Genomic DNA, 6,857 nt, shown 5'->3' with positions numbered 1-6,857 from the left:
GAAGGTACGTAATTGTGCATGGTAATAGTTGAAAAAAGAAAAAAAAAATTCCCATGAACGATACTTGTCCAATTCGATTTTTCAGATTTCCCCCTCCCCCGCCTCACCCCCGGGCCCAGTGGTTTAACGGTAACCGGCCCAGTGTGTAAACACTGGGCACAACAAAAAATTGTTTAAAGACTCATCAAATGTTCCCCTCCACGGAAATCTTTAGTAAAAGGCGAAAGATTTATGCGTTTGAAGGGAAACCAGAGCACGGTTGAAACTTTGAAAATCCGGACTATATAGGAAAAATGTGCGGACCACCACTAATGGTGAAAATAGCGTACGGTCGTGCAGCCTGAAGCCGCGAATCGTCCGAAAATCGCCTCGTGGGACACGGCACTCGATATTTCGTGAAACCCTAGGTATGTTGCTAATGGAAAAAAGTTCCCCTCTCGACTGTGCCGTGGTGCCCGCCTTTTTGCCGAGGCGGACGCGACGACCCGAGTGCCGCCACGCGGCAAACGGTGTAACCAAGTGCCGCCACGCGGCAAACGGGGTAACCAAATGCACGCGGCGGTCGACCGTCGCCGTGGGTACAGAAACAAAGGAAACGAGGTGCGAGTAGAAACGGGCAGTTGTAGGAAGAAATTGTATTTGCATTGTTGGTGTGTACTGTCATGTAGTGTGATGAACTGGCACGGGAGTGTTATGTCTGGGGAAAGAGCTGTTTCGGAGGTAGAAGTACATAACCTCAAAACACGTTGATGAGGTGGTCCGAGCTCCAAGTGAAATAGAAAAGCGAAACACTGCGCAGCATACTTACCTGGCGTAGGGGCTACCCTGATCAAGCAGGGGGTTCCCCCAGGGTGAGGCTCTTCCCTTGCACTTCGGTTGAGCTGACCTCTGCGATTACCCCAAATGTGGGTAACTCGGGGCGCGTAATTTTTGGTAGTCGGGACTGCGTTCGCGCTGTCCCCGGTGAAAAAATTTCAACTTAGTAGTTGTGAAGTAGTGTTAAGAATTATGTACAGTGAAGTGTAATTTTTTTTTTTTTTTTCATCTGTGTATGGTATGTAATGCATTCGTAGGTCTCAAGTTTACGGTGCCTTGGCGGAACAACCCCACCGTCTTGAAAGTGCGGAAGGAAGGTACGTAATTGTGCATGGTAATAGTTGAAAAAAGAAAAAAAAAATTCCCATGAACGATACTTGTCCAATTCGATTTTTCAGATTTCCCCCTCCCCGCCTCACCCCCCGGGCCCAGTGGTTTAACGGTAACCGGCCCAGTGTGTAAACACTGGGCACAACAAAAAATTGTTTAAAGACTCATCAAATGTTCCCCTCCACGGAAATCTTTAGTAAAAGGCGAAAGATTTATGCGTTTGAAGGGAAACCAGAGCACGGTTGAAACTTTGAAAATCCGGACTATATAGGAAAAATGTGCGGACCACCACTAATGGTGAAAATAGCGTACGGTCGTGCAGCCTGAAGCCGCGAATCGTCCGAAAATCGCCTCGTGGGACACGGCACTCGATATTTCGTGAAACCCTAGGTATGTTGCTAATGGAAAAAAGTTCCCCTCTCGACTGTGCCGTGGTGCCCGCCTTTTTGCCGAGGCGGACGCGACGACCCGAGTGCCGCCACGCGGCAAACGGTGTAACCAAGTGCCGCCACGCGGCAAACGGGGTAACCAAATGCACGCGGCGGTCGACCGTCGCCGTGGGTACAGAAACAAAGGAAACGAGGGTGCGAGTAGAAACGGGCAGTTGTAGGAAGAAATTGTATTTGCATTGTTGGTGTGTACTGTCATGTAGTGTGATGAACTGGCACGGGAGTGTTATGTCTGGGGAAAGAGCTGTTTCGGAGGTAGAAGTACATAACCTCAAAACACGTTGATGAGGTGGTCCGAGCTCCAAGTGAAATAGAAAAGCGAAACACTGCGCAGCATACTTACCTGGCGTAGGGGCTACCCTGATCAAGCAGGGGGTTCCCCCAGGGTGAGGCTCTTCCCTTGCACTTCGGTTGAGCTGACCTCTGCGATTACCCCAAATGTGGGTAACTCGGGCGCGTAATTTTTTGGTAGTCGGGACTGCGTTCGCGCTGTCCCGGTGAAAAAATTTCAACTTAGTAGTTGTGAAGTAGTGTTAAGAATTATGTACAGTGAAGTGTAATTTTTTTTTTTTTTTTCATCTGTGTATGGTATGTAATGCATTCGTAGGTCTCAAGTTTACGGTGCCTCTGGGCGAACAACCCCACCGTCTTGAAAGTGCGGAAGGAAGGTACGTAATTGTGCATGGTAATAGTTGAAAAAAAGAAAAAAAAAATTCCCATGAACGATACTTGTCCAATTCGATTTTTCAGATTTCCCCCTCCCCGCCTCACCCCCCGGGCCCAGTGGTTTTAACGGTAACCGGCCCAGTGTGTAAACACTGGGCACAACAAAAAATTGTTTAAAGACTCATCAAATGTTCCCCTCCACGGAAATCTTTAGTAAAAGGCGAAAGATTTATGCGTTTGAAGGGAAACCAGAGCACGGTTGAAACTTTGAAAATCCGGACTATATAGGAAAAATGTGCGGACCACCACTAATGGTGAAAATAGCGTACGGTCGTGCAGCCTGAAGCCGCGAATCGTCCGAAAATCGCCTCGTGGGACACGGCACTCGATATTTCGTGAAACCCTAGGTATGTTGCTAATGGAAAAAAGTTCCCCTCTCGACTGTGCCGTGGTGCCCGCCTTTTTGCCGAGGCGGACGCGACGACCCGAGTGCCGCCACGCGGCAAACGGTGTAACCAAGTGCCGCCACGCGGCAAACGGGGTAACCAAATGCACGCGGCGGTCGACCGTCGCCGTGGGTACAGAAACAAAGGAAACGAGGTGCGAGTAGAAACGGGCAGTTGTAGGAAGAAATTGTATTTGCATTGTTGGTGTGTACTGTCATGTAGTGTGATTGAACTGGCACGGGAGTGTTATGTCTGGGGAAAGAGCTGTTTCGGAGGGTAGAAGTACATAACCTCAAAACACGTTGATGAGGTGGTCCGAGCTCCAAGTGAAATAGAAAAGCGAAACCACTGCGCAGCATACTTACCTGGCGTAGGGGGCTACCCTGATCAAGCAGGGGGTTCCCCCAGGGTGAGGCTCTTCCCTTGCACTTCGGTTGAGCTGACCTCTGCGATTACCCCAAATGTGGGTAACTCGGGCGCGTAATTTTTGGTAGTCGGGACTGCGTTCGCGCTGTCCCGGTGAAAAAATTTCAACTTAGTAGTTGTGAAGTAGGTGTTAAGAATTATGTACAGTGAAGTGTAATTTTTTTTTTTTTTTTCATCTGTGTATGGTATGTAATGCATTCGTAGGTCTCAAGTTTACGGTGCCTTGGGCGAACAACCCCACCGTCTTGAAAGTGCGGAAGGAAGGTACGTAATTGTGCATGGTAATAGTTGAAAAAAGAAAAAAAAAATTCCCATGAACGATTACTTGTCCAATTCGATTTTTCAGATTTCCCCCTCCCCGCCTCACCCCCGGGCCCAGTGGTTTAACGGTAACCGGCCCAGTGTGGTAAACACTGGGCCACAACAAAAAATTGTTTAAAGACTCATCAAATGTTCCCCTCCACGGAAATCTTTAGTAAAAGGCGAAAGATTTATGCGTTTGAAGGGAAACCAGAGCACGGTTGAAACTTTGAAAATCCGGACTATATAGGGAAAAATGTGCGGACCACCACTAATGGTGAAAATAGCGTACGGTCGTGCAGCCTGAAGCCGCGAATCGTCCGAAAATCGCCTCGTGGGACACGGCACTCGATATTTTCGTGAAAACCCTAGGTATGTTGCTAATGGAAAAAAGTTCCCCTCTCGACTGTGCCGTGGTGCCCGCCTTTTTGCCGAGGCGGACGCGACGACCCGAGTGCCGCCACGCGGCAAACGGTGTAACCAAGTGCCGCCACGCGGCAACGGGGTAACCAAATGCACGCGGCGGTCGACCGTCGCCGTGGGTACAGAAACAAAGGAAACGAGGGTGCGAGTAGAAACGGGCAGTTGTAGGAAGAAATTGTATTTGCATTGTTGGTGTGTACTGTCATGTAGTGTGATGAACTGGCACGGGAGTGTTATGTCTGGGGAAAGAGCTGTTTCGGAGGTAGAAGTACATAACCTCAAAACACGTTGATGAGGTGGTCCGAGCTCCAAGTGAAATAGAAAAGCGAAACACTGCGCAGCATACTTACCTGGCGTAGGGGCTACCCTGATCAAGCAGGGGGTTCCCCCAGGGTGAGGCTCTTCCCTTGCACTTCGGTTGAGCTGACCTCTGCGATTACCCCAAATGTGGGTAACTCGGGCGCGTAATTTTTGGTAGTCGGGGACTGCGTTCGCGCTGTCCCGGTGAAAAAATTTCAACTTAGTAGTTGTGAAGTAGTGTTAAGAATTATGTACAGTGAAGTGTAATTTTTTTTTTTTTTTTCATCTGTGTATGGTATGTAATGCATTCGTAGGTCTCAAGTTTACGGTGCCTTGGCGAACAACCCCACCGTCTTGAAAGTGCGGAAGGAAGGTTACGTAATTGTGCATGGTAATAGTTGAAAAAAGAAAAAAAAATTCCCATGAACGATACTTGTCCAATTCGATTTTTCAGATTTCCCCCTCCCCGCCTCACCCCCGGGCCCAGTGGTTTAACGGTAACCGGCCCAGTGTGTAAACACTGGGCACAACAAAAAATTGTTTAAAGACTCATCAAATGTTCCCCTCCACGGAAATCTTTAGTAAAAGGCGAAAGATTTATGCGTTTGAAGGGAAACCAGAGCACGGTTTGAAACTTTGAAAATCCGGACTATATAGGAAAAATGTGCGGACCACCACTAATGGTGAAAATAGCGTACGGTCGTGCAGCCTGAAGCCGCGAATCGTCCGAAAATCGCCTCGTGGGACACGGCACTCGATATTTCGTGAAACCCTAGGTATGTTGCTAATGGAAAAAAGTTCCCCTCTCGACTGTGCCGTGGTGCCCGCCTTTTTGCCGAGGCGGACGCGACGACCCGAGTGCCGCCACGCGGCAAACGGTTGTAACCAAGTGCCGCCACGCGGCAAACGGGGTAACCAAATGCACGCGGCGGTCGACCGTCGCCGTGGGTACAGAAACAAAGGAAACGAGGTGCGAGTAGAAACGGGCAGTTGTAGGAAGAAATTGTATTTGCATTGTTGGTGTGTACTGTCATGTAGTGTGATGAACTGGCACGGGAGTGTTATGTCTGGGGAAAGAGCTGTTTCGGAGGTAGAAGTACATAACCTCAAAACACGTTGATGAGGTGGTCCGAGCTCCAAGTGAAATAGAAAAGCGAAACACTGCGCAGCATACTTACCTGGCGTAGGGGCTACCCTGATCAAGCAGGGGGTTCCCCCAGGGTGAGGCTCTTCCCTTGCACTTCGGTTGAGCTGACCTCTGCGATTACCCCAAATGTGGGTAACTCGGGGCGCGTAATTTTTGGTAGTCGGGACTGCGTTCGCGCTGTCCCGGTGAAAAAAATTTCAACTTAGTAGTTGTGAAGTAGTGTTAAGAATTATGTACAGTGAAGTGTAATTTTTTTTTTTTTTTCATCTGTGTATGGTATGTAATGCATTCGTAGGTCTCAAGTTTACGGTGCCTTGGCGAACAACCCCACCGTCTTGAAAGTGCGGAAGGAAGGTACGTAATTGTGCATGGTAATAGTTGAAAAAAGAAAAAAAAAAATTCCCATGAACGATACTTGTCCAATTCGATTTTTCAGATTTCCCCCTCCCCGCCTCACCCCCGGGGCCCAGTGGTTTAACGGTAACCGGCCCAGTGTGTAAACACTGGGCACAACAAAAAATTGTTTAAAGACTCATCAAATGTTCCCCTCCACGGAAATCTTTAGTAAAAGGCGAAAGATTTATGCGTTTGAAGGGAAACCAGAGCACGGTTGAAACTTTGAAAATCCGGACTATATAGGAAAAATGTGCGGACCACCACTAATGGTGAAAATAGCGTACGGTCGTGCAGCCTGAAGCCGCGAATCGTCCGAAAATCGCCTCGTGGGACACGGCACTCGATATTTCGTGAAACCCTAGGTATGTTGCTAATGGAAAAAAGTTCCCCTCTCGACTGTGCCGTGGTGCCCGCCTTTTTGCCGAGGCGGGACGCGACGACCCGAGTGCCGCCACGCGGCAAACGGTGTAACCAAGTGCCGCCACGCGGCAAACGGGGTAACCAAATGCACGCGGCGGTCGACCGTCGCCGTGGGTACAGAAACAAAGGAAACGAGGTGCGAGTAGAAACGGGCAGTTGTAGGAAGAAATTGTATTTGCATTGTTGGTGTGTACTGTCATGTAGTGTGATGAACTGGCACGGGAGTGTTATGTCTGGGGAAAGAGCTGTTTCGGAGGTAGAAGTACATAACCTCAAAACACGTTGATGAGGTGGTCCGAGCTCCAAGTGAAATAGAAAAGCGAAACACTGCGCAGCATACTTACCTGGCGTAGGGGCTACCCTGATCAAGCAGGGGGTTCCCCCAGGGTGAGGCTCTTCCCTTGCACTTCGGTTGAGCTGACCTCTGCGATTACCCCAAATGTGGGTAACTCGGGCGCGTAATTTTTGGTAGTCGGGACTGCGTTCGCGCTGTCCCGGTGAAAAAATTTCAACTTAGTAGTTGTGAAGTAGTTGTTAAGAATTATGTACAGTGAAGTGTAATTTTTTTTTTTTTTTTTCATCTGTGTATGGTATGTAATGCATTCGTAGGTCTCAAGTTTACGGTGCCTTGGGCGAACAACCCCACCGTCTTGAAAGTGCGGAAGGAAGGTACGTAATTGTGCATGGTAATAGTTGAAAAAAGAAAAAAAAAATTCCCATGAACGATACTTGTCCAAT

The 6,857-nt window shown here is 48.7% G+C and overlaps 12 non-coding genes across 12 annotated transcripts; 6 read left to right on the top strand and 6 right to left on the bottom strand.

Annotated features, from left to right (window-relative positions):
• Positions 1-137: 137 nt before the first annotated feature.
• Positions 138-257, bottom strand: LOC134544668 (U5 spliceosomal RNA). The gene has a single exon (XR_010077965.1). It is a non-coding gene; the product is annotated as a U5 spliceosomal RNA (small nuclear RNA).
• Positions 258-800: 543 nt separating this feature from the next.
• Positions 801-964, top strand: LOC134544643 (U1 spliceosomal RNA). The gene has a single exon (XR_010077941.1). It is a non-coding gene; the product is annotated as a U1 spliceosomal RNA (small nuclear RNA).
• A 302-nt stretch (positions 965-1,266) lies between these two features.
• Positions 1,267-1,386, bottom strand: LOC134544666 (U5 spliceosomal RNA). The gene has a single exon (XR_010077963.1). It is a non-coding gene; the product is annotated as a U5 spliceosomal RNA (small nuclear RNA).
• A 544-nt stretch (positions 1,387-1,930) lies between these two features.
• On the top strand, positions 1,931-2,094 carry LOC134544642 (U1 spliceosomal RNA). Its single transcript, XR_010077940.1, has one exon. It is a non-coding gene; the product is annotated as a U1 spliceosomal RNA (small nuclear RNA).
• A 304-nt stretch (positions 2,095-2,398) lies between these two features.
• On the bottom strand, positions 2,399-2,518 carry LOC134544665 (U5 spliceosomal RNA). Its single transcript, XR_010077962.1, has one exon. It is a non-coding gene; the product is annotated as a U5 spliceosomal RNA (small nuclear RNA).
• Positions 2,519-3,064: 546 nt separating this feature from the next.
• Positions 3,065-3,228, top strand: LOC134544640 (U1 spliceosomal RNA). The gene has a single exon (XR_010077938.1). It is a non-coding gene; the product is annotated as a U1 spliceosomal RNA (small nuclear RNA).
• Positions 3,229-3,535: 307 nt separating this feature from the next.
• LOC134544669 (U5 spliceosomal RNA) lies at positions 3,536-3,652 on the bottom strand. The gene has a single exon (XR_010077966.1). It is a non-coding gene; the product is annotated as a U5 spliceosomal RNA (small nuclear RNA).
• Positions 3,653-4,198: 546 nt separating this feature from the next.
• LOC134544622 (U1 spliceosomal RNA) lies at positions 4,199-4,362 on the top strand. The gene has a single exon (XR_010077920.1). It is a non-coding gene; the product is annotated as a U1 spliceosomal RNA (small nuclear RNA).
• Positions 4,363-4,661: 299 nt separating this feature from the next.
• LOC134544664 (U5 spliceosomal RNA) lies at positions 4,662-4,781 on the bottom strand. The gene has a single exon (XR_010077961.1). It is a non-coding gene; the product is annotated as a U5 spliceosomal RNA (small nuclear RNA).
• Positions 4,782-5,326: 545 nt separating this feature from the next.
• On the top strand, positions 5,327-5,490 carry LOC134544641 (U1 spliceosomal RNA). Its single transcript, XR_010077939.1, has one exon. It is a non-coding gene; the product is annotated as a U1 spliceosomal RNA (small nuclear RNA).
• Positions 5,491-5,791: 301 nt separating this feature from the next.
• On the bottom strand, positions 5,792-5,911 carry LOC134544663 (U5 spliceosomal RNA). The gene has a single exon (XR_010077960.1). It is a non-coding gene; the product is annotated as a U5 spliceosomal RNA (small nuclear RNA).
• Positions 5,912-6,455: 544 nt separating this feature from the next.
• Positions 6,456-6,618, top strand: LOC134544638 (U1 spliceosomal RNA). Its single transcript, XR_010077936.1, has one exon. It is a non-coding gene; the product is annotated as a U1 spliceosomal RNA (small nuclear RNA).
• The last annotated feature ends 239 nt before the right edge of the window (positions 6,619-6,857 follow it).

The sequence above is a fragment of the Bacillus rossius genome, unplaced genomic scaffold, assembly GCF_032445375.1.
Source record: "Bacillus rossius redtenbacheri isolate Brsri unplaced genomic scaffold, Brsri_v3 Brsri_v3_scf463, whole genome shotgun sequence".
Classification (NCBI taxonomy): Eukaryota; Metazoa; Arthropoda; class Insecta; order Phasmatodea; family Bacillidae; genus Bacillus; species Bacillus rossius.
Note: the sequence above shows the minus strand (reverse complement) of the source record. Positions and strands in the feature narration are given on the sequence as shown.